General features: G+C 42.7%; 1 protein-coding gene across 2 annotated transcripts in view; it reads right to left on the minus strand.

Annotated features, from left to right (window-relative positions):
* LOC121279235 (protein FAM135B-like) overlaps positions 1 to 27,470 on the minus strand; it is a 454,418-nt gene that overhangs the window by 337,561 nt on the left and 89,387 nt on the right. Inside the window, exon 1 of one of the 2 annotated variants that reach the window (XM_041190289.1) lies at positions 11,635 to 11,678. The exons of the other annotated variant lie outside the window; for it this stretch is intronic. The gene's annotated coding sequence lies outside the window, so the exon portion shown is untranslated. Of the gene's footprint in view, positions 1 to 11,634; positions 11,679 to 27,470 lie in introns of those variants that run through there. 2 annotated transcript variants of the gene reach the window in all.

The raw sequence follows: 27,470 nt of genomic DNA on the forward strand, positions 1-27,470 counted from the left end.
GCTCGATGTCATCCCGCCCCACTTAAATTTTCAGGAAGGCGGGGGCGCAGCAAAATCAGCTGCGTGCCCGCCAACCTGTCAATGGCCAATCGAGGCCATTGACAGATCAATTAAAGTAATCGGTGGACCTGCCCGTCCAACATTAAGGTTGGCGGGCAGGTGAGGAGCCCTGGTGGGAAATAGAAAAAACATGAAACCTCATCCACAGGCAGGACGAGGTTTCATGTAGGGTTTTAGAAATTTTAATCAAATTTTCTTGGAAATTATGAACATGTCCCAACTCAAGTGACATTGTCACAAGAGTTGGGACATGTACGGGAATTATTTTTTCTCTATTTTTAATATTTTTGAAAGTAGAGGCGATCTCCCCTGAAGCAGCACTTAGCCTCAGGGAGATGAGCGCACTTTTTCGTACGCATGCGCGAATGAGCGCACTCTCGATTTTGGGGTTCCCTCCTGCCCGCACAGGAAGCGCATAGCGGATGTCATGCTGAGCGGACCTTAATTGACCTACTCATGTAAAATGGTGCCGTGCCTCCGATTGGGGGGCGCCGATCGGAAGCGCGCCCGCCCATCAACTTCCCTCCCAATGGGGGGGAAAATTCTGCCCTTGGTCTGCTCTACAGACAATGGCAGGAATCTTTCAGAGAAGCAGGCTTTGAGGAAGTTTTGACTTGAGGCAGGCTTTGATGTCATCCTGGAGTCCTGCTTTGGTGTTGACAGGCTGTATGTTAATAGGGAGTCCAGCAATAATAACATTAAAACTTTCCAAGGGAGTTTAGGTCATGCAGTGTTGCCCACTGATAAGCCATAACTGATAAGGATTAGCAATCAGTTTCTATGGGCAGAATTTTGCACTTGGCAGGCGGGCTCGGCAGGGGCGGGTGAGGGCAGTCAGAAAGCCAACTGCCGCCCGCGATTGGCACCGGACCGCTCATCGCTCCTTGTGCTGTCAGGGGGCAAGGGAGGGCGTGCGGGCTGGGTGCGAACGTCGTGCATGAATGCGAGTGAGTACTTCCTACCCTCCCTGAGGCACAGAGCTACCTTAAGGAGATGAAGTGTTGTTAAAAAAAGGAAATAATGAAAATTAAAATGTAATAAAATATGTTCCCTCATGTGACACTGTCACATGAGCAGGGACATGTTATTAATTCAATTGTAAAAAAAGTTATTTTATTTTTATTTGATGTTGGAAACCTCATCCCGCTCGTGGATGAGGTTTCCAAAAATTGCAAAAGCCACTTGGCCTTTTCACCTGCCCGCCAGCCATTAGATTGTATGGGCAGTGAAAAATGTAGGGGAATTGATTATTTATTTAATTGTCGGCGGGCGCACAGCCAACTCCAGCACGCACCCACCGACTGAACTATTAAGCAATTGCATGTTGACATCGGCACGCTCAGCTGACAGCAAAGGCATCATTTCACGCTCGTGTGGGTCGGGCGCGTACCCACCTACCTAGCAAAAATTTCTGCCCTATGTCTCTGGCCAAAACCCATTGTTTGCCTTAGGAGATAGACGGTGGCTATTAGCGCCTCCACGGGTATAAATAGTTTTGATGGCTCTTTCTTTGTTTTAAGTTGAGGCTGAGAAGACTTAAAAGTCTGCTACTCCCTTAATCCATTGATTGTAATGGGTCCACACAATGATAGGTGTGAGACTCCACAAGGATGAGGGTTGAGCTTTGTCCTGTAATTACTGTTGGAAGTTTCCAGAGCTGTAGCCAACTTGCAAATCATGTGACCTGTAGCAGCCATGTTTTTCGTGCAGCAAAATGTCTTCTTAAATAAGCAGAATGTAAGGTTTGATTTGAACAATTTATTATGTTTTTCTTGTCTTATGGACGTAACATAACCTTGTAGTTGGAATCTCTTATCCCCAGAATGATTTGGTAAATCTCCATTACACCCTTTCAAGGACTCTCACATCCTTCCTAAAGTGTGGTGACATGAGGGAACATTTATTTTAAGCAGCAAGCTGTTATAATCTGGACATCACTGCCTGAAAGGATGTCAGAAACTGATTCAATACCAACTTCCAAAACAGAACTGGATAAATACTTGACAGGGAAACATTTACAGGACTATGGTAAAAGAGCAGGGGAGTGGGACTAATTGGATTGTGCAACCAAAGAGCTGACACAGGCACACTTGGTCAAATGGCCTCCTTCTGTGTTGTATCATTCTATGATTCTAAACTGACTCTCTTTGATCAACTCTTACTTGTCAAAGTGCTCATGGGAGATTATATTTCCATGGCAGAGCAGCAGGCATGAATTCAGCTGAATAACAGAGTCACTCAGGAGCCTTCTGGACCACAGGAAGCCATGCTGCAAACCACAACTGCAAAGTTTCCACCCACCAGCATGATGTTGGGGGCTTCTTTAGCTCTAGGGCAATCTTTTGTGGCCCCTTGATGTAAACAATGGGGGTACAGTACCCAATCCCCCTTCCATTATGAATAATAATACATACTCAGTGAATGCAAGGGAGGCTGCCCTGCTTAGTACCTCCGCCTTGTGGCAGCAGGGCAACATGCCTGGAATGAGCCTGAGGCCTAAAATCTAAGGACCACTGTAACCTTCACAGCCTCTAGCAATGCCTTGCCTGTGGTGGCACTCGGCTGTAAATCAAATTACAGTTCGCAGCCCAGTTCTGCCACTATCTTCTTGGTGAATTGGAGCCTATTAACAGAGTTCTTCTGACAAATCTAAAGAAGTGCTCCTCTGCCTAAATTTGCAGCTGGAAGGAAAGCAACAAACAAATGCAGTCCATTCGGGGTGCAACCGCACCTACCTTACTTCCCTCTGCTGCTTCTCCTTCTCTTCCTGCAAGAAATAAATAGAGCAGGGTTCCCATATGGAAACCTATCGTCCAAATTTTCTAAGACAAACATAAAATACTGCAGTGTCAGAAGAAAATGTTTTTTTTTTAAAATGCACAAAATGACTTGCCAAGCAACCTTCAAAAATAGTACTCTGTGTTCCCCTTCAGATCATCACTTTAACATCTAATAGTTGTCTGACAAGCTGGTTGCTCGTTTTGCATGGGCATGTTAATGATTTACTACATATTTTGTATCAGCATCAGAAAATAGCATGGAAGTCCAAAGGCTGTTATTTTCACTGTGCCATAATATTTTTAAGATACCACCTGTTTTTAGTAAAGGCTTCCTGCACCTATCATAATCACCAACAGAAATAAGCATTATGCATATTATAGGCAGACATCAATCATAAATGATGTCTGTTCACATTTATCTTCCATTAGAACCACAGAATAATTACTGCACAGAAGGAGACTATTCAGCATATCGAGATCACGCCACTCTTTGCAACAGCAATTTAGTTTGTCCCACTCCCCTACCCTTTCCCCATAACCTTGCACATTTTTTTTTATCTTCAGGTGCTTATCCAATTCACCACTGAAAACCATAATTGAATCCGTCTCCACATCCCAGCTATACACATACCGGGGATAATGGACTAGAAATTCAGAAGAAATAAGTCCTAACCCCAACAATCACACCTAAAAAGGCCAATGTGGCATATGGCTGACCTGTCTAGCCTGAGGCTTAGGATATATTTACATGCTGCACAGCCTACAAAGAGAAATATTACAACATGAAACAGAAATATTGCAGCAAAGAAACATTATCTCTCTTGTTAACATGACCAGCAATGAAGTAATAGGTTCACAAACAGGTGGGCCAGCAAAATTTACCACAGAGAATTAGGCTTTTTGCCCACTGTGCTCGTGTCAGTTGGGAAAGTGTTTTGGTTTGTCAGTTTTCTCTACTCCTCCACTGAAGACACTGGCTCATGCTGCAGTAGGCCATTTGCACTGATCACCTTCCATAGCTTGCCCACAGGGTCAATATGCATGGGGCCAGCATAAGCAGTAAGTCGTGGCACACTATTCTACCTTAATATGGCCCAAACATGGGGCAGGATATTCCTCTCATTGGGGCACTCCCCAAAGCCAATCCACCATCTAAAAGGCACAGGTCAGGAGTGTGTTGGAATATTCTCCACTTGCCTGGATGAGTGCATCTCCAACAACAATTACTGGCCAGTCAGCATGAAAAACATGCTGAGAGCCTCAGCGCTGCTGGGGTTGGGGTGGGAGGAGTGCGAGCTCTGAAGTCAGCGCATGTGCAGGAGAGCACGTACTGAAAGCTCCCTGAAGGCACAGAGCTGCCTCCAGGGGCTGAAGAATTTTAAAATGAAAACTAAACATTTTACAAATTATATAAACATGTCACCACATGTGACTTAGTCACTATGAAGAGGGGCATGTTTAAAATGATGTTAAAACATTTTTTATTGCTTCTTTTTTTAATTACTGTTGGAAACCTCATCCCATCCTTGGATTAGATTTCGTAAAAAACGCAAAGGCCACCTGGCCTATTCGCCCACCCGCCAAGCGAACAGTTGAGCGTGCAGCAAAAAATACAAATTAATTACTTGTTTAAGGGTCTTAATAGTCTCTTAATTGTCAGCGGGAGCACTGCCACCTTTCACGCACACCCACCAACCGAAAGATGGCGAGAGTGCGCGATGATGTCAGGACGCTCGCCTGATATTATCACGCACCATTTCACTCCCACTATCAACATCCTGGGGGTTACCATTGACCACAAACTGAACTGGACTAGCCACATAAATACTGTGGCTACAAGAGCAGCTCAGAGGCTAAGAATCCTGCAACGAGTAACTCATCTCCTGACTCCCCAAAGCCAATCCACCATCTACAAGGCACAGGTCAGGAGCATGTTGGAATATTCTCCCTTGCCTGAATGAGTGCACCTCCAACAACACTCAGGAAGCAGAACACCATCCAGGACAAAGCAGCCCTCTTGATTGGCCCCACATCCACTAACATTCACTCCCTCCACCACTTACGAATAGTTGCAGTAGTGTGTGCCATTTACAAGATGCATTGCAGGAATTCACCGAGCCTGCTTAGGCAGCACCTCCCAAACCCATGACTGCTACCATTTAGAAGGACAAGAGCAACAAATAGATGGGAACACCACCAACTGCAAGTTCAAGTCCAAGCCACACACCATCCTGACTTAGAAATATATCGCCGTCCCTTCACTGTCACTGGGTCAAAATCCTGGAACTCCCTTCCTAACAGCACTGTGGGTGTACCTACACCACATGGACTGCAGCGGCTCAAGAAGGCAGCTCACCACCACCTTCTCAAGGGCAATTGGGGGTGGGCAATAAATGCTGGCCATGAATTAAACAAAAATTATTCATGCATCTAACCCTCCATTTAAGTGTTGGCTATTCTGTGCAGTCACATAAATACCATTAAATCCTGACTTTTTTGTGGCATATTGATCCTTTTTCTTTTTCCTGAACTTGTCATTTATTTTTTTGATGTTGTCTTTTCTGCTCTCTATTCTGCAGGAAGTGTTTTTTTTTTATCTCACTGCTTTCTCCATTGATAATATTTTCTCAATATTTGTTTCAGCTAAGCCTTCTGTGCTTGCAACATCTTTACCAATTCTATTGTGCATCTCAATTCCCAAGCATAGATTTTCTCCAACCTGCCACTTCTCTGAGTTTTAATTAATTAGAATTCTTTGGAATTATTTTAAAATACACCTACCAGCTCTTGCAATTTCCCATTTGGCAAGTGATATGTGCAACTGTAAAGCAAAAGGCTTAGGTTCAATTTCTGAGCACTGTTGGATTGGATAATCTTAATTAAGACAACAGTATAGGCACCATAATTGGCATCAAGCACACTGGGTTATGTTTCAGAAGGTGAAAATTGGCCAGAGTTTCTACTCCCACTCACATAGCTGGAAAAAAAACAAGCTGTTGAAGCTTTTTTTCTTGCACTCATCAGGACAAAAGCAGGTATACCAAATTTCAAAGGGAGCAACAATTTATACTCCCTGAGAAAAGGATGTTGATTCGTTGACAATTGACTCTGATTGTTTGAGGTGCTGCAATGGAGAATGCACTACAGAGCTATTGTCCTCTATGCTTTTATTTAACTCAAAAAAGGTACAAATCTGGACATGTTCCCATTGCTGCAGAGGACAGGTTCCTGTGTAATGAATATATGGCAGATTCTTGTAAGCATAAGTGAGCCACATTATGGGCCTGAATGATAATCCTAAACTGGTTGTTAGTGTGATCTTTTAGCATACTCAGGATTGTTCAGCAAGTGCTGCTCAATCACGGAACCACATATAACGTTAGACATTGTGTTATGAGTTTTGCAAGCATGGGTTGGTTGCGTACAGTCTGCCTATCGCAAATAGCTGAAGGGAGATGCTGTTTGATATTATCCACCAATCATTGGAAATTATGGCCCACAGACCTGGCATTGTACCAGCACTGAAATTCATATATCACATTACTCATTTGTGTGGTAGGCACAATGTCTTTTTAGCTTAAAAGCAGCACCCTGTCAGTGAAAAATACCATTTGTGTTGCTACTGCATAGTGGCAGCGTGAAACAGCTAGTTTCACGTGTTGCTCAAATTTTTTGAGATGCTTTACCCTTTTGGGGTAATTTGAGGTAGACAGGGAACTTTTCAAGTCTCAATGTGGCAGCTGTGGGCCTTTTGGGAGTATGTGCAATCTGCAGCAAGCAATGACCTGACTGGGGTAGCCATGTGGCCTTTGTAAATTTGGCATTCTTGCATCTGTCCTGATGAGTGCCAGATGAAAAGCTTCAACATGTCTCTTTCTTCAGCAATACTCAAGTTCTGTATTATCAAGCAACTAATTAATAACATGCTAAGATTAGCATGCATATTACAAGTCACCTAACAGTGGAAATAAGACAGAAGGGAGAAATGTAGGAGACAGAGATATGCAAAAATAACCTCAGCCAGAACAACAGGGCAAAAATATTGGCCGATCTGAGCTAGCCAAAATAAACCAGAATAAAAGAAAACACGCAAAGTTGAGACTGCCTTCCAGGAGCAGTCTTGGGGGCATATTTAGTTTCTAGGGCCAGATTTTTGCTCCTGAGGCAGGTAGAGTCGGGAAATATCCCGGCTTGCAGCACCTTCCCTCAGGAACAAGTGCTCTGAATGACGCAACTTTCACTCCTGGGGAGGGGTATGGGATGGTGTGGGACCTGCTGGCCTAGACACAAATCTTAGGCAGTCATATGTGCTGCCAAATGTTAAGATGGGCTTTGGATCTCGAAGTACCATTCCCATTTGCAAGATCCCATTTTCGCCAATGGGAGAAAATTCTCTGGGACTTGATCCCAGTTCTTTCCCTATAGGTTAGGCCCTCTAGCAACCCTCAACCCTCCAGCCATTCTCCATGGCCTTACCTATTAACTCATGCCAATCCACACACCCCCACTCAGCCTCAATGGCCCCTCATATCCTCCATGACAACCCATGATCCCTCCACCCATCTCATGGCACCATTTAACCCTGATGCCAACTTAGTGCCAACTCACGACACCTACCCACCACCCTGTGTCCTAATACCCTCCATGCCAACTCACCCAGCATCCACCATAGGCATACCTCAAGCACCATGCTGCGATGAAATGAAGTGAAGTTCTAATTATCTATTCCAGAGTTCACTATATCAAAAAACAGTCCAATTCAAGAAAGCACATTCAATACATTCAAATCCACTCAAATACACAATCCTTTATAAAACAAACATTTGTATTTGTAGCCCCTATCAAAGACAGTTAATTCTTTAATAAACTTTTTTAACTATCAAACTGTGAACATACAATGCCCCCCCCCCCCCGCCACTGTAATAATATGCTGTAGAAACCAGCCGACCATTAATAATGCTATAATAATAGCATCTAGGGTTATGTCAACAAACAGCTACTGAAACAGCTGGAAGAGATTTTTTTTTCAAATTCTCAAACACAGGCAGGCATTTAAAAAAAACTGAAGGGATGGAAATTTTAAAAATTGAAGGGAAGGACATTTAAATAACTTGACAGCTTTACAGTTCTACAGACCTCATCCGCCCTTCGAAAGCAATTATGATCTCTCTACTGATTCATGACTTCCACACTGCGGGATAAGGTCCTTGCTGCACCAAAAACAGTCTATTTGAACACAGTGCTGAGTTAAAATAGCCCTGCTGTTTCGAGTTTCCCTCATGTGCGAGCCTCATCCCACCCTCTACCCTACCGGTGAAAATGGAATCTGACAGAAATGGGAATGGTACTTCAAGATCCAAATCCCTCCCACCATTTTTGCAGGACCACAGAAGCTCCCAAAAATCCAGCCTCTAGTGTTCCAAGTTTCTATGTGTCCAGTTCAACAAGACAAGAAAAGAAAGGAGCATTTACGTAGCATTTTTCACAACCACTCAAAGTGCTTTACAGCCAATCAAGTACTTTCTGAAGTGCAGTCACTGCTGTAATGTAGGAAACACAGCAGCCAATATGTACACAGCAAACTGCCACAAACAGAAATGTGATAATGCCTAGCTAATCTATATTTGTGAAATTGATTGAATGATAAATATTGGCCAGGACACCAGGGATAACACACCTACACATCTTCTTTGAAGTAGTGCTATGCTAACTTGTACATCCATCCAAGCAAGCAGATGGGGGCTCTGTTTAATATCTTATCCAAAAGGCGACACCTCCAATAGTGCAGCACTCCCTCAGTGCTGCACCAGTGTGTCAGCTTTGATTTGGTATTCAAGCCTTGGAATGGATTTTGAACCATGTACTACCAACTGAGCCACAGCTGATGCTCCTGATGCATTTGTTGTTTGGTTTAACTTTGGGAAGTGGAATGGAGTATTGGACATGAAAATCGGAGAAAATTAGGAACCTGCAACAACACATTGCTGAGTTCAACGTAAGAATAAAAATGTTATGAATGAATCAAATGTAAGAGCTCTGATGTGAAAAATGGCAAAAATGTAAAATGGCAAAAAGGGACCTGTTTCAAAAATAACAGGGCAGAAAAGTTAGAAATAGGCCAACAGATAACCAAATTTTAAAATAGGCGTTGCAAAAGAATACAAAATAAATACATTCCAATGACAAACAATAATAATAATATAACACATTTCAGGCCTGAAGGTGGCCGTCGTGGGCCATTTTGAGTGTGCGTAATACGTAGCGAACGATGATCTGATTGGGGTAGCCATTTGGCATTAAGAAATTTGGTATTCTTACATCTGTCCTGATGACTGCAACCCGAACAACAAATCAGGTGTTCTCTAAATTTGAAACTTAAAAGGTGACATCTGATTAAATTAAAGCTGACAATAGAACATATAATATGAGGAATATTGAAAGGGCAGTAAGAAAGTGAAAAGGGAGAACACCTAAAAATGAATAAAAATGAAAAACGCTTGAAAATAGGAAACAGGAAGGGCTTTGATAAGCATGTAAAATATAAGAGAATAGCTATGAGGCAGGTAGGATTGAGGAAGAAGTCAAATTGTGGTGGATGAATGCATGAGAGATATTAAATGAATATGCTGTTTATTTTTACAAAGGATGGTGAAATTGAGAACAATGGTGCAATTGAGGGGGATATGGAACAATGCCAGAGAGACAACTATCAAAAAATAAATTGGGTCTAGCAAATAAAAGGAAAACTTAAGGTAGACAAGTCACTGGAGCATTACTGTGTGTATCTTCTGTTATTGAAAGTAATCAGAGAGGAGATTGCGGAGATGCAGGCCACAAATTTTCGATTGAAATATGAAATATGAAAATCATGGCATTGAAATGGCAAGTAGTCAATATAACACCAAGATTCAAGATTGACAGAAGCATAAATTAAGTCATGGTAGGCTTGTTTTACATCAGTTGTAAGCAAACTTAGGGCCAGATTTTCACAAGAGAGATGGGTTGCTCGTGTCTGGAAGACCCACCAAGGTATTAGGTGCCCCCTTACATGCTATTTTTGCTCCGGGAGATGGGGTCAAGATAGAGTCAAGCCAGCTGCCTCTAGAAGCATACTGGAGGCAGCCACAGGGGCAGCTAGGTGCCGAGGTGAGCTGGTTAAAAGGTCCGCCTTGGTTCGGTGGGACTCGACCTAGTTGTTTTCGAACCTCTAATCCTCACCACTCAACTCCTCACCACTCCCCAACCCCCACCCCCGCTACAAACCTCTCCATTGCTCCTTCACTCATGCCCTTTGCCCACCCCTAAGCCCGCTTGTACCCTCATGGCCTGTCCATGCTAGTTCATGCTCCCTCCCACCCACCCATGCCACATCCACTGACACTTTGGGGTAGAAAGTGCAGAGTAGTCTCACTGGACTCGAAGCCCAGTCTAATATTCAGGGGACACTGGCTCAAATCCCACCAGGACAGCTAGTGGAATTTAAATTCAATTAATAATCTGGAATTGAAATGTAGTCTCAGTGATGGTGATCATGAAACCACTACTAATTGTCTTAAAAACCCATTTGGTTCACTGATGTCCTTTAGGGAAGGTAATATGCAATCCTTACCTGGTCTGGTCTACATGTAACTCCAGATCCACAACAATGTGGTTGACGCTTAACTGCCCCCTGAAATGGCCCAGCAAGACACTCAGTTCAAAGGCAATTAGGGATGGACAATAAATGTTGGCCTTGCCAGCGATGCTCACATCCCATGAAAGATAAAAAACTCAACCAGTTTCCACCATGGATAGACATCAGGAGGTGTTTGGAGAGAGGAAAAATAACTTCTAATAAACGAATACAACTCTAAAGCATACACGCTTGATAGTGAAACAAACCTCAAACATCAAACCAATTCAAAGCTTTTAAATCTCAAGTGGTTAATCTCTTATAAAAACAAACAAACTTCTATTCAGACCCCACATAAAAGACATTTAATCATATAGTAGCCTATTTAAATTTCATTAAAGCCGTGAACTCAGACTCCCCCCACCCCCCCCACCCTGCTGAGATAACTATTGCTTTTGAAACTCACGTCATAATGACATAACAGCCTTTGAGAAATGTCAACAAAGATCGCTATTGAAACTGTATGAACAGATGGTAATTTTTTTCCTACCCTACAACAGATACCTTACAATCAAAACAGTCCAGAAGAGGGTTCTTTTTTTGAACTCTCACTGACAGCTTTATCTGTTTTTATCTTGTTTAAAGAACAGGAATAAAAAAACTTCTGATCATTACACTTAAACAGATCTTATCCTCCCTTCAAGAGCTTTTATGTCTACTCCATCAATTTGTGACTTCCAAATGGCGAGTTAAGGACCTTGGACTATTTAAATGGCCCTTGATCTCTGCTTTCGAAGCAGAACATAAAGCTATATTCAAGTCTCAGTCATGCTATCACCAGGAGGTTAAAAATAGCCACATCACATCCCAGTGGCTTACTGGATAGACACATTACCAAAAACAATGCTTGCAATAATCTGCTTCATTACAGCATCAAAACATCACAAAGAAGTGGCAACATAGTGGTAATGTCATTGGACCATTAACACAGAGACCAAGGCTAATGCTCTGGGGACATGAATCCAACTCCCACTATTGCAGCTGGTGGAATTTGAACTCAGTTAATAAATCTGGAAGTGAAAGCTAATCTCAGTAATGGTAACCATGAGACTATCATCAATTATCACCGAAACCCATCTGGTTCACTAATGCCCTTTAGGGAAGGAAATCTGCCATTCTCACCTGCTTTTGCTTACATGTGACTCCAGAACAACAGCAATGTGGTTGACTCCTAACTGTCTTCTGAAATGGCCTCACAAGCCACTCAGTTCAAGGGCAATTAAGAATGGATAACAAATGCTGCCCTTGCCAGTGACGCCTACATTCCATGAAAGAATAAAGAAAAAAATTAATTTATTCAGAATTTCAGTAATATGTAAACAGGATGGCCAGTTATTCTGCTTTTGATGGTGCAGGATGAGGGTGGAATGCTTCTTGGAATTGTTCCAGAGGAACTTTAATTTCCAGCTGAACAAGAGCATTGGTTTAAGGATGGTACAGTTCAGAACACTCTTCCTCAAATGGCATTTGTTGCTGAGCCAATTGTTAATTTTAAATAGGGGATTAATTGATTTATGTTAATCATGGTATATGGGGTTATGCTAGCAGTTAGATCACAGAACAGCCATGATGTCATTGAATGATGCTGGAACAGGCTCAAGGGGCTAAATGTTCCGATATCTCATTTGAAGGATGGCATCTCTGACATTTCAATGGACAGTGCAATCAAGTCCTTCTAGCAAAGAGATGGGAGTATTACCAACAAGGTTATATAATGTAGCACTGAGCCACACAGGCTGGGCAAGATCATAAGTTTGATCCTTGGTCTGTGTTGTGTATGCAGATCTCAGTCAGGCCCGTGACTAAGGTATTAACATCAATTGTTGGGAGTTGGTGAAGGTTGGGAGGGTGGGGTAGGGCGAAAAGGGGTGGTGGTGTGAGGTAGCAGAAAGGTAGCATTTCCTGCTGCTAGTACTCGTGCTACAATACCTGCTAGAAATGTCCATTTGTGAACGTCAAAGAAGGATAAGGATAATGTTACTGAAAGGTACTCACATGATCAGGATATAACAGTTTAGTCTAGTTGATTGTTTGGAACATTGGAGGACCACTAATATGCAACTTAGCATGTCACTGCCTTCAGAACCAGCAGTAAAATTAGAAAGAAAAAGCATTTAAGAAATATGCTGGTAACCATTCATCACTGCACTCTGTGCAAGCCTTTGCATAGGAATACAACTGATAAGATATCAAGTTTAATAAAAGAATTAAAATGCTATTTATCTATCAGCAGCTCCTCAGTGAGTGCAAGGGACATAAAAATTGGTGGGAATCGCAACGTGCCAGTGGATTCTCTGTCCTTTGGAAGGGGTTAGCCATATTCTGCTTACGAATTGCAGTGCAGTTCTTCTGATGCAGAGCCACTGCCTTCAACTGCAGCATAAGTGCCAGCAGCATTGTTAAAGGAAAATTGTATGCCACTGAATTGGTACCTTAATATTCTACCTGCTCACTTTTTAATGAGGTTTTTTGTCACTCTCTCAGAATCTTAAATTTACATTACACTAAATTTATTCTGCACGTCATGCACTCCTAATTTGGAATTCAGCATTCTGTCAGGCCCCCTAGATGGGCAATTATTAAGCAAACAGCTACAGGTATCACTAGCCCCAGTCAAACCTGCAGCTCCACACTTCAACCACAAGATGGAGCTTCAGAAGCTGCAGATTGCTAAACCCAAAGCACCATTACTGAGGCAGCATTACACTCTCTGAGAACATGACCAACATCCCTACTTTCATCTTGGACAACACTAAGTTTGGAAGAAACACAGATTAACATTTAGAAAGCACTTTTCCTGACCACAGGACATCTCAAAGTGCTTTGTGGCCAATGAATGAAGTACTAATGAGATGTATTGTTCTCATGTAGGAAATGCAGCAGCCAATTTGCAGAAGCACCCACAAACAGCAATATGACAATTATCAGATTTTTTTGTGATGTTAAGGGATATATATTAACCAGGGTACCAGGGGTAACTCCGCTGCTCTTGTCTGAAATAGTGCCATAGGATCTTTCGTGTTCACCCAAACAGGAAGATGAGGGTTTGGTTTAGCATCTCGTCTGAAAGATGGCATCTGTGACAGTGCAGCGCTTCCTCTGTGCTGCATTGGAGTGCCAACATGATTTGTGTACTCAGGCCCCGGACTGCGATTCGAACTAAACCTTGTGGCCTGGATTGTGGCCGCAATAGAGAGCCTCTCCATTGCGATGAAAATGGCAGAGGAGCCAAGAATTCTGAAGTTCCACTCCCATCACCCCAACCCCAAACATGGCACTCCCTACTTTCGCTGGGGTGGGAATAGAATTGGGTCGAGGTTCGCACATGCACAGTTTACAAAGTCAGCTGGCCATTTAAATCATCAGCTGCCTCCACTGAAGTGGGATTTTGACAGAGTGTGAAGTTCAAAGGCCTGAATTTTCAGCTCAGCGAGCGGGCACGGTCGGTGGGCCTGTGAGTGGCGGGGAATGGACCGCCAACCGCGATCGGCCACCAACCACAATTTCAAGCTGGCTGAAATGCTCAGCTGGTGAAGAGCGGGAGGGAGGAGGGCGAGCGCTGAAGTCAGCGCGGCCATGGGTGAGGGCGGAATGAAAGCTCCCTGAAGGCAGAAAGTTGCCTCAGGGAGCTGCAGAATTCAAATCCAATAAAACTAGATTTTAAAATCCGGAAAAAACGTCCAGGCATCAGAGACAGTCACCTGAACATAGGCAACATGGACATTCTGTGCAAACGTTTTTATATATTTCAATTAATATCAGAAACCTCATCCCGCCATTGGGTGAAGCTTCCACAAAAAAGGCAAAGGCCGCCTGGCCGATTCACTCACCCATCAACTGGAACGCTGGATGGGCAGCGAAAAATCACGGTTAATACGTTAATGCCCTTAATAGGCCTCTTAACTGTCGGCGGGCACGCTGCAGACTCTCACACGTGCCTGCTGACCGCAATATTGCGCGAGTGCGCAACTACGTCGGGAAGCTCATCCAATGTCATCACGCGCTATTTCATGGCCCACATGCCAAATGAAAAATTCTGCCCAAAGTGTGCGGATTAGACCAGGTAAGAGTGGGTCTGAACTTGGTGGATTCATTTGAATGACTAGGTTACCCCTTTGGAGAGGTAATGTACCCTTTTGGGCCTGGTCCCAGGACACTTTTGGGTACACTTTGGAATTGTTAAAATAGGCATAAATGTGCATGAAATGTGCACAAGCTCATTACTATCAAGTTATAAGGCACAAGTGCTACCCACTGAGCCATGGCTTTACTACTATCTTCTAACCTTGCTTCAGTTTTCCCCTCTTCTACACTCAAGTAAAAGACTTAGAATTAGATAACGCCTTTCATCACCTCAGGATGTCCAGAAGCACTTTACCTCCATTTAAATGCCTTATAATTCTAATCATTGTTATAATGCAGGAAGCAAAGCAGCCATTGTGTGGAGAGCAAGCTGCTACAAATTGTGATATTGACTAGATAATCTGTTGAAGTGATTTTAGTTGAGGGGCTAAGCACCAGGAGAACTTCCCTGTGCTTCTTCAAACAATGCCTTGGGGTCCATCTGAGGGGACAATTCAGCTTCATTCAAAAGACAACATTTTCAACAGTGCAGCATTCCCTCAGCATTGCAGTCGAGTCTCAGCCTAGATTTTGCTCTCAAGTGTCTGCAGTGGAACAAGCACACAATCTTCTGATTCAGAGCAAGAGCGTTACCACTGAGCAAATGGCTGACACAACAAAATAATTCATTCAAAAGTTGAGCCAGTTTGAGAGCTCGTCCTTCTACTCATTACATCAAGAGTGAATTTTTCTTTGCTGCCCTCCAAGTGCTCCTACAGCTTCTGAATGCCTACAAAAATGTCTGTCACGCTAGGAATGCTTCAAAGCTGTGTTCAGTGCTGATTATCAAAACGGAGACTGTCAAAATTTTCTTCAAATGATAAAGGGGGCTAAACTGCACAGCTCCCAAAAAAGGCCTTCACGAAGATGTTCCATAATGGATTAATGAGTAAGATCAGAGAATGTGGAGTCGGGGGCAGGTAGCAGAATGGATTACTAGCTGGTTTCAAGACAGAAAGTAGACAGTGGCAATAAAGGGTTGTTATTCATAGTGGCAGGAGGTGGGAAGCGGTGTTCAACAAGTATTAATGCTGGAACTACTGCTATTCACATTTTACATTAACAATTTAGGCTCTGGAACCAAAAGCACAATTTTTAATTTTGGGGTGACAAACTGGTGGGGGTGGGATAGTCAATACTGAGGAGGACTGCAACAAATTACAGGAGGTCATTAATAAACTTGTAGGATGGGCAAGTAATTGGCAAATGAATTTCAACACTGATAAATTTGAGGTAGTACAATTTGGTAGGAAGAATAGGGAGGTCACGGGATTGAGTCTAGGTGGGTTAGAGGAACAAAGGGATCTGAATACATAGAAACAAAGAAAATAGGAGCAGGAGTAGGCCACACTGCCCATCAAGCCTGTTCCACCATTCATTATGATCATGGTTGATCATCCAAGTCAATAGCCTGCTCCTGCTTTCTCCCATATCCTTTGATCCTCTTCGCCCCAAGAGCTGTATCTAATTCCTTCTTGAAAACATACAATGTCTTGGCCTCAACTATTTTCTGTGGTAGTGACTTCCACAGGCTCACCACTCCCTGGGTGAAGGGATTTCTCCTCATCTCAGTCCTAAATGGTCTACCCCGTATCCTCAGACTGTGACCCCTGGTTCTGGGCTCCCCCACCATCGGGAACATCCTTCCTGCATCTACCCTGTCTAGTCCTGTTAGAATTTGAAAGATTTCTATGAGATCCCCCCTCGTTCTTCTGAACTCCAGCAAATATAATCCTAAATGACTCAATCTCTCCTCATATGTCAGTCCCACCATCCCAGGAGTCAGTCTGGTAAACCTACACTGTACTCACTCTATAGCAAGAACATTCTTCCTCAGATAAGGAGACCAAAACTGCACACAATATTCCAAGTGTGGTCTCACCAAGGGCCTGTATAATTGCAGCAAGGCATCCCTGCTCCTGTACTCGAGTCGTCTCGCTATGAAGGCCAACATACCATTTGCCTTCTTTACCACCTGCTGCACCTGCATGCTTACCTTTAGCGACTCGTGTACGAGGACACCCAGGTCTCATCGCACATTCTGCTCTCTTAATTTATAGCCAATTTATAGCCTTCCTGTTTTTGCTACGAAAATGGATAACCTCACATTTATCCACATTATATTGCATCTGCCATGCATTTGCCCACTCACTCAGCTTGTCCAAATCACACTGAAGCATCTCTGCATCCTCCTCACAGCTCACCCTCCCACCCAGCTTTGTGTCATCTGCAAATTTGGAGATATTACATTTAGCTTCCTCATCTCAATCATTAATACATATTGTGAATAACTGGGGTCCCAGCACCGATCCCTGCGGTACCCCACTAGTCGCTGCCTGCCATTTGGAAAGAGACCCGTTTATTCCTACTCTTTGTTTACTGTCTGCCAACCAGTTTTCTATCCATCTCAACACACTACCCCCAATCCCATGCGCTTTAATCTTACACACTAATCTCTTATGTGGGGCTTTATCGAAAGCCTTCGGAAAGTCCAAATAAACCGCATCCGCTGACTCCCCCTCATCAACTCCAGTAGTTAGACCCTCAAAAAATTCCAGTAGATTTGTCATGCATGATTTCCCTTTCATAAATCCATGCTGACTCTGTCTGATTCTGCCAGCTATTAAATCTTTTATGATGGACTCTAGAATTTTCCCCACTACTGACGCCAGGCTGATTGGTCTATAATTCCCTGTATTCTCTCTACCTCCCTTTTTAAATAGTGGGGTTACATTAGCTACTCTCTAATCTGTAGGAACTGTTCCAAAGCCTGTAGAATCTCAGAAGATGACCACCAATGAATCTACTATTTCTACGGCCACTTCCTTACGTACTCTGGGATGTAGATTATCAGGCCCTGGGGATTTATGGGCCTTCAATTCCATCAATTTCCACAACACCATTTCCCTACTAATACTGATTTCTTTCAGTTCCTTCCTCTCAGTAAACCCTATGTTTCCCAACATTTCTGGTATGTTATTTGTGTCCTCCTTTGTGAAGACAGAACCAAAGTATGTATTTAGTTAGTCAGCCATTTCTTTGTTCCCCATTATAAATTCCCCTGTTTCTGATTGTAAGGGACATCCATTTGTCTTCACCAATCTTTTTCTCTTCAAATACCTATAGAAACATTTACAGTCAGTTTTTATGTCCCCCGCAAGCTTACTCTCATACTCTATTTTCCCCTCCTTAATCAATCCCTTGGTCCTCCTTTGCTGAATTCCAAAGTGCTCCCGATCCTCAGGTCTGTTACTTTTTCTGGCCAACTTGTATGCCTCTTCCTTGGATCTAATACTATCTTTAATTTCCTTGTAAACCATGGTTTGTCCACCTTTCCTATTTTACTTTTGCGCCAGACAGGAAGAAACAATTGTTGCAGTTCACCCATGTGCTCTTTGAACGTTTGCCATTGCCTATCCACCATCATCCCTTTAAGTAAAGTTTCCCAATCCAGCATAACCAACTCGTGCCTCATACCATTGTAGTTTCCTTTATTAAGATTAAGGCCCTAGTCTCAGAATCAACTACGTCACTCTCCAATAATAAAAACAAAAAACTGCGGATGCTGGAGATCCAAAACAAAAACAGAAATACTTGGAAAAACTCAGCAGGTCTGGCAGCATCGGCGGAGAAGAAAAGAGTTGACGTTTCGAGTCCTCATGTCTCATGAGGACTCGAAACGTCAACTTTGCTCTTCTCCGCCGATGCTGCCAGACCTGCTGAGTTTTTCCAGGTATTTCTATTTTTGTTTACGTCACTCTCCATCTTGATGAAGAATTCTATCATATTATGGTCACTCATCCCCAAGGGGCCTCGCACAACTAGATTGCCAATTATTCCTTTCTCATTACACAACACCCAGTCCAGGATAATCTGTTCTCTAGTTGGTTCCTCAACATATTGATCCGGAAAACCATCCCGAATACACTCAAGGAATTCCTCCTCTACGGTATTGTTACTAATTTGATTTGCCTAATCTATATGCAGAGTACAATGCATCAATCACTAAAAGTTGGGCTACAGGTTAAAGGTCTATATAAAAACAAGCACTAGGCTTTATTTTTTAGAAGAATAGAATTGAAAAGTAGGTAGTTATGCAAAACCCATATTGAACCCTTGATTCTACCACACTTAGAGGGCAAAATTTTACGGCCCCGTTTTGACGGGGACGGGGCTGTAAAATGCGGCGAGCCATTATAAATCCCATTGACGACAGCGGGAACGTAAAATCCCACTGTCATAAAATTCTGCCCAGAGTGTTTTGTACAGTTCTGGTTTGCCGTTTTCTAACAAAGATATAGGAGCACTGGAGAGGGTGCAGAGAAGATCTATAATGACGTCACCAGAAATATGTGGGTATACATAGTGAGAAAGGATTCTCAGGCTGGGATTATTTTCCCTTGAAAAAAGAAGGGTTGAGGGGTGACCTCATTGAAGTCTTTAAAAATTATGAAAGGCTTTGATAGAGTAGCTACAGAGAAAATATTTCCTCTTCTAGGGAAGAGCATAACCAAAGGCCAATTAACACAGTCACTAAGAAATCCGGCCGGAAATTCAGAAGAACTTCTTCACCCAAAGAGTAGTGAGAATGTGAAACCCACTACTGTAGGGAATGGTTGAAGTGAATAATACAGATGATTTTATGAGGAAATTAGACAAGCATCTGAGGGAGAAGGGAAGAGATCTTTATGATAGCAGACTCAAATAAGAAAAGAAGGGTGGAGACTTAAGTGGAGAATCAATGCTGGCACGTACTGCTTGGCCAAATGGCTTGTTCCTGTGCTATATGTCCCATTTCATCCTAACCTATGTAATCTAATGAAAACAAGTGTTCTGCTGAAGGGTCATGAGGACTCGAAACGTCAACTCTTTTCTTCTCCGCCGATGCTGCCAGACCTGCTGAGTTTTTCCAGGTAATTCTGTTTTTGTTTTGGATTTCCAGCGTCCACAGTTTTTTGTTTTTATGCAGGGATCACAATGCCTTGTACCCATGGAATGTAATGCAGGCTTTTTTCACTGCACACTTCAGCATGGGGCCCAATAACATTACTTGCTAACACCAGCCTGCACCTCTTAATGGGAAGTTGCATTGTAGTTTGTCATGCCCAGTAAAGATCATATTCCTAACTTTCAAGATACAGACTGTAAGCAATTTGACTTTCAAAAGTGGGCAATATGCTGCTAAAATGGCTGTCAGGAGTCAGGTGACTAGCATTTGTAATTTCTGCACAAAGAATTAGCTCACGGCTGAACCTGCTTCAGTAAAGTTCTCAAATGCAAATTGATTTCCCAGGTGCAAACTAACTACCCTTACCAGCTCAATGTAAGAAGTTTAACAGACAATAGCAACCAAGCTTGTCAGAGCTGTGAGGATGGAATATCAAATAAAGTCTTCCAGTGAGCCAATTGTAGCTGGCACGTTGTTGGGTTATCAATAATTCCCTCACTGTGTCACAATCACCCCAGCTCCAACCCATCATCTGTACAATGGGAGGCTCTGAAACTTGACATCATGTGGTCGAAACTGGCTTAATATAACAGGTATTATTACTCCATAAGAGAGGCCAGCAAGTCAGTCTGGAAACCATCAGGGCAACAGGGACTGTTCCACCAGCCAGAAGAACAGAACCCTGCCTAAAAATCAGTCAACCCAGGCAGTGTGAGGGACACTAATTTGTTTTCACCTGCAAAGAGTCAGCTCTACAGAAACTCAGCCATAACCTCATCTGGAAATCCAGAGACTTCCAACTTCCATTCATCTCCAAAGAACCACGAGTGAGAACCCATCCAGGCCTGCAACGTGTGCATTTTAAAGGGTTATTTAACCATGTAATTTTCTTCTTGCATTCTGATAATCATGATGCTTTGTTCTCTAGAATTCATCTCTAGTTGTTTGTTTGTGTGTGTGAGTGTTTTTGATTGTGTTTACATTTCAGAGTGTTGTGTGAATAAACGTTCTTTTTTCTTCTGATTTAAATTTACCCAAAAGCCTGCTTCGTGTCTATTACTAAAAGCACAATTCTTAGGAGGTTTAAAACACTCCCTCTAAACACACATCTTGTTGCAGGCAACTAAGATGTGAGGGGAAAGGGGAAAAGTTATCCCACTATCTCTCTCTCCATCTGTAACAATGTCTGTCTATGGGAAGAGTTCATTGGCCAAGGTTTTCCAGTGCAGTTCCTGAAACCTTGGTGGAGGAGGTGAAGAGGGGGAGAAATGTCTTTCTGTATCCCAATGTGGTGGGGTAGTGGCAGGAACACACAATATGAAGGCAGTGAGAACAGATAGCTGTGGAGATAATTGCCAGAAGTTTAGACCTGAATGCAATGCAGCAAGAAGTTTAACTGTGAAGTTTATTGACCAAACGCAAAAAATCGATTTTGGTGAATGCACCTTCAAATGCCACATCCTAGCCACACCAATAGCCTCAGACACTGCTCAATTCACCATGTTCCCATCACTCACCTATTAACAATCTCTCTAAATCAGAACTCATACCTAATATTTACATGCTTCACCCGGCCCTCACATTAGCACTGTTACAAGCCTCACAGCCACATCTCACTACCTTGCGTACGCTACCGGCTATTCAACTTTGACAGCCATATTATACAATGCTCACTGACACACTTGCCTATCTCTTCCACAAGAATATGGTGTAGAACCGGGGGCATCAGGAATTAACTGAAGGGGGGAATGTGCAACTGCATGTCCTAACCCCAGTGGAGGAAATGGTGCTGGCCATTATCAGAATAGCCATTAATGAGGCTGAGGCAGGCATAAATTCCTTGGGAATGGTGGAATCTTCATACCTAATTGTCCATATTACATACAGCATCCCCCTCCATCCCACAATCTCTTCTAACTTGCAAGCTACTGATGGTGCAATCTTGCACTCCTAAATTTTCACTCTCCCCTCTACCAGACTCTTAGCCTGGTCCCGTCTTCATTCGGATCCTGAGAACTGAAACCTGCCTAGGCAGTGGAGAAAGACCAAGAAGGCAGTGCTGATGAAAATATACCATCACCTGATTTCACACTCACAGCATCTAGTTCAGATATTGCCAATGCACGCACATTATAGTATTAGTACTGAGACAGTGTTGGCACATTGTGAGACAAAGGACACAAGTATGTTGCAGTTATCCAGGGGCAAGGATAATGCAGATGCCAGCTTGTAGAAGGGTGAGGTAGCACCTGAGTTCTGTTGCCGAGGACTCAGACAAGGATTTCAATGGGCCAGGCTATAGAAGGTGGCTGATGGGTCCACATATCAAAACACTTGATGCACTGAAAAGCCTGTAATCAATGTTAGGAAGCATGGAGGAGTCCAGCACCAACTTGGTACAGGTGTTGCCCAAAGCTTGAGGTCCATCTTTTCTAGCACGGAACTGGTGACAACTCCATTAACACACCTGAGGATCCAACCATGAGGTAGCGTCTGATGGCCAATGTCTCAGCTTCCATTGCAGCACAAGCAGAAGCTACCAAATGTCTGACTGCTGCGGTTCAAGCTCAGATTGGTCTTGTGCAAGCTCAGCTCACGACCATGCAAATTGAGAATGAGGCCATTATGACTGAATTACAGTGTACAAAGGGGCTTACAGCTTATCACAGCAGTCCAGCAATCTGTCCTCCAACAGGTCACTATGTTTGCTATGGCACTACCCCAAGAGAGTGGCTGCAGCTCCACAGAGCACAAATTTGCAGTCCCCTCTCAGGAAGGCAGCTTTCTTGATTCCACCCTTGCCAGTCCGTTAGTGCCCCTATTGCCATAGCCAATTAGCCCAGGCTGCTGACACCCGAATCAAGATAAAACTGTCTAAAGTCTGGTCTTCTATGGTCAGAGCTACCTGAGGTCATCCTCCAAGACTATCTGCAGTCGCCTCCGCTGAAAGTCAGTAGTCTTCCACCAGACATTCTGCTGCTAAGGGACAGAAAGTAGAGAGTAGTAGGGAAAAGTACTCAGTGGTGCTCATCAAGATTGGTATTAGGGCCACTGCTCTTTTTGATATTAATAATCTGGATTTGGATGTACACGGCATTTGAAGAACAAGGACATTATGCTAAACCTTTATGAAAACATTGCCAGGCCTGAGTTTTGCGTTTAATTCTGAGCATCATACTTTAGAAAAGATGCCAAAGCCTTGTAGACTGCTGTCAGTACATGCACAGATACATATATCTCCCCTCACAGACTGCTATCAGTACATGCACAGGTACATACATCTCCCCTCACAGACTGCTGTCAGTACATGCACAGGTACATATATCTCCCCTCACAGACTGCTGTCAGTACATGCACAGGTACATATATCTCCCCTCACAGACTGCTGTCAGTACATGCACAGGTACATACATCTCCCCTCACATACTGCTATCAGTACATGCACAGGTACATACATCTCCCTTCACAGACTGCTGTCAGTACATGCACAGGTACATACATCTCCCCTCACAGACTGCTGTCAGTACGTGCACAGGTACATACATCTCCCCTCACAGACTGCTGTCAGTACATGCACAGGTACATACATCTCCCCTCAAAGACTGCTGTCAGTACATGCACAGGTACATACATCTCCCCTCACAGACTGCTATCAGGAGAGGGTGCAGAAAAGATTTACTAGAATGGTACCAGGGATAAGGGACTAAAGTAATGTGCACAGGCTTGAGAAGCTGAGGTTGTTCTCCTCAGAACAGAGAAGGTTAAAGGGGGACTAGACAAAGGTATTCAAAATAATCAAAAATGTTGGAATCATTGGAAATCACTGGAAACAGTTTCTTCTTGCTTGCTTTATCAAAAATTTTTAATCGGGGTCAGCAACCGGAGGGCATGGATGTAAGGTTATACACAAGCAAAATACTGCTGATGCTGGAAGTCTGAAATAAAAAAAACAGAAAATGCTGGAAATACTCAGCAGGTCTGGCAGCACCTGTGGAGGGAGAAACTGAGTTAATATTTCAGGCCTATGGCCTTTCATCAGAACAGATTTAAAGTACTTGGCAAAAGGACCAGACAACAAGACTTTCTTATGCAGCGAGCTGTGATCTGGAATACACTATCTGATGGGTGGCAGAAGCAGATTCAATAGCAGCACTCAAAATAGAACTGGATAAATATTTGAAAAGGAAATATTCATAGGGCCATGAAGTAGGGGATTTGGATTAATTGGTTAGTTCCATCAAAGAGCCAGCACAGGCAACAATGAGCCAAATGGCCTCCTTCTGTCCTGTATAATTTTATGATTCTATTATTGGCAAGAGGAGTGAGCGGGGGTGGGGGCGTTGGTGGCTCACAGGCCCTAACAGGTCTATATATATCTCTTAAACGGTTAAAGGTTACTGGCAAAACAGCAGAACATGCTGTGGGTAGGAAATCCATTAGTACTAAAGCAAACTTTATGAATAAGTAAGGCTTTATCTGAACATTCAGTCAGTCACTCAAGGTATTAGCTAAGAAGTGCAATTGTTTCATTTCACTGACCCTAAAATTAGTAGCATCATTTATAGATCTATTCATTGAGGTCACCAAACAAAATTGATTCCATTAGTGCTGCTTCTCTGAGATTCTGAATCCCAAGGCACTGCTTGTACTTTCCCAATTCATCCAGTTATGCATCATCCCACAGTGCTCTTTACACTGTGGGATACAATGTAATTTATAATTCAGTAGCACAAAAAGATATAGATAACAGAAAGAAAAGTAAAATGAAATAGAGAGTATGGCTCTGTGGGTTCTCAGAATGTAAGCCTCAGAGGTTTTTTTCCAATGTGACCTAAAAAGTCACCGTCATGATGTGCAGCGCAGATCTGGTGCAGTATTTAAAACAATAATAACTATCACCAGCATCCTCAGCTCACTACCCTGTGGTCACACATCACAGCAATTGTGACAATCATCATCAACCCAACGGGAAGTTCCTTTGAGCTTGGCCATTTAGGAGAAATGTCAGGTGCAAAATCTGGAATCTGGACCCCCAAAATACTTTTGCGGTTAGGTCAAGGGTACTAAGAGTTACAGAACCAAGGGAGGTAGCTGGAGTTAAGGTAAAGACTAGCCTTGATCTAACCGAATGGCAGGATAGGCTAGAGGGCCTGATCCTGTTGATAATGGTTGGACAAAATTCCACATGAAAGAAGAGATATTGAAACGATACATCAATATTACTGCAACGGTTTATTCATAGTCAAATGGGTAAGTTGCATGCACCCTCTACACTGAAAGCATTTGCATGGCTGCCAGTTGTATGTAGTTAGTTAGCATAGCTGAGCAATAGCATGACTAAACTTCATAATAAACACCACAGTAAAAGAGGCAAAGTTCTTGGACTGAATTCAGGATAAGGAGCCTCAAACTAATTCTTAATACAGAATTTTTTCACAGTTATGGGATGTGACATCAGTGATTATGGGCTTGGCGGAATAATTGATAATAGAAATGGACAGATTGTAGATCTGATAGGGAGTGAAGGAATGTGCTCTCTGCTAAAGCAGTGGCATGTTAAAAAATATGAACACAGGTCCTGATAACCGGTCAATACATTGGATGAATGAGATAGGTTTAGCGGCCTTTCCTTAACCATATCTTCGCATACACTTGGATCAATTTTCCAGGCCTTAACATAGAAAAAAGCTGCAATTTCAACATCATTATATGTCAACAAAAAATATATTACCATAGTGGAAACAACTGCATTCATCAGATAAGCAATGCTCAATGGCAATTTGTAGGCACTGGATGGATAATTCATTACTATTTAGGCATACTTTTGTCAATACATAATTTAACAGAAAAGACATGAAATTAATGTTTCTCTATAGTGCACTGAAGTACAGCTTGAAATGCTGGTTACCTCATAACAGGACCACTCTCACAGCCTTTTTGATTCAAAGTGGAAGAAACCAAAATTATACTGGCAGAAATTTAGGCCCCGATATTGGCAAGGGCGGGTTGCATAAACCCATTTTTTGCCACATGCTATTGTGCCTCTGTCCTGCTTTTGTTTAACACAGAAGTGGGTGGGCTGGAATTGAGATTTAGAGCTGACCTGACATTGACCCACCCATTTTGGGGGGTTTAAATTACCCCTGCAAGTTGGTTCAGTTGGTAGCACTGGCTTCTCGGAGTCAAAAAAATTAAGAGCTCAAACCCCACTCTAGTACTTGACTACATGATCAAAGTCGACACATTAGCCCAATACAGGGAGCACCTCATCATTTGAGATGACACCTTTCAGGTGAGATGTTAATCTGGAGCCCCCTCTGCCTGTTCAGCTGAGTGCGAAGAAAATTAATAATGTTATTCAAAGAAAAGCGTGGTCTGGCCAGTATTTCTTCTCCAAAAACAAGTTAACTACTTATTCATCTCATTTTCTGTTTGTGGGATCTTGCTGTGTGCAAATTGGTATGTTTGCCTACATAACAATGGCAATACTTCAAATAACAATTGGACAGGAACGGTAAATGCAAATAGATTCTTTACCAAAAATAAAAATTACTTACAAAGGATAAGAAATTGAGATGCGTGTTTGGGGCTGGTAATTAACATGATCTAATTATAATTTTGAGATATTACAGAGGGATTTAACAAAACTGATCTGAGGTAAATTATTCACCATGGCGAAAGCTCCAGAGATGAGAGGACAAGTTAAAACTTAAGGGAAGGGTAAAAAGGGAAGTCAAGTATAGCTGTTTCACAGAAATAAATAATAAGAGCTGTGGACAGTCATTGAAACAAACAGTATAAATAGGGTCAGGGGGCAATTAGATGTGTTTGTGGAGAAAGAAGGAATTGACAGATTCAATGAGTAGGAGGTAAAAGTGGTTGGCCTATAAAATAGGGGGCAGACTTATTGCCTTTACCTTCAAAAAATCTTACATTTACATGATATCTCGTTGAAGTGTGCTATAGGAATGCTATTTTAGTCTAATCAGTGTCAAGAGACTTCAATATCACCATAGCAACTTTATTTGCTGTCGTTTATATATACAGCTTCTGTCAGGGAATCTGCAGAAAATCCCAAAAGGTTGACCATGTCAAATCCTTTCAGCAAGAGTAAAAGGAAGACAACACAAACTTCAAACTCACTCGCATTGGGTCAGTGACAATGAGATGGTGGATCAATGGGATGCATTACAGAGCAACAGAACAGAATATGGTTCATGCAACCTGTGTTGGCAGTGTTATCGTGGTGTGCTGTCAAGCACAGCTGAATAGTAACAAAATGGAAAAGAAAAATCAGACAGTAGTTCACCCTGGGCTACTATCATTTATCTCCCTGCAGTTTTTTTCAAGATAGCTAATATCAGAGATCTATGATATCCTATAGATAACATTTTGACCACGGAAAGTAGCTTAGAGCAAGAGAATCAACCAACCCCATTCCTTCTGCAGATTTTTATATAATATACCTGCTTGTTAGTGTCGTGAGGTAAAGTTTTGTAAAATACTCCATAACCTCCAGAGGTAATCCAGCAAAAGTAGTCAAAATATTTATTTATCTTCACCATTCATCTCTGGCTAACTGCTCACCACATGCATTGCTTCACTCCTCTGCTCCAAATCCTGGCTCCAAAGACAAAGGGCCAACACAACTTACTTCTGTTGGACATTCCCTTTTTGCTAATGGAGGAAGAGCACACTACAAATGTTTTCAAAAGACTGGTAAGAATACCGGGTACGTGACTGTAATTCACAGTTAGGTATCCGATATCCTCACCCCCTGTTATTGATAGAGCAACTATACCTCATAGTTTTACACACCTTGGGCCAAGCTTTCATCTTCAGGTCATGAAATGCAAGTCGAGCCATTTCACTCACAAACTGCACCCAC

Source organism: Carcharodon carcharias, chromosome 6, assembly GCF_017639515.1.
Source record: "Carcharodon carcharias isolate sCarCar2 chromosome 6, sCarCar2.pri, whole genome shotgun sequence".
NCBI classification, from domain to species: Eukaryota; Metazoa; Chordata; class Chondrichthyes; order Lamniformes; family Lamnidae; genus Carcharodon; species Carcharodon carcharias.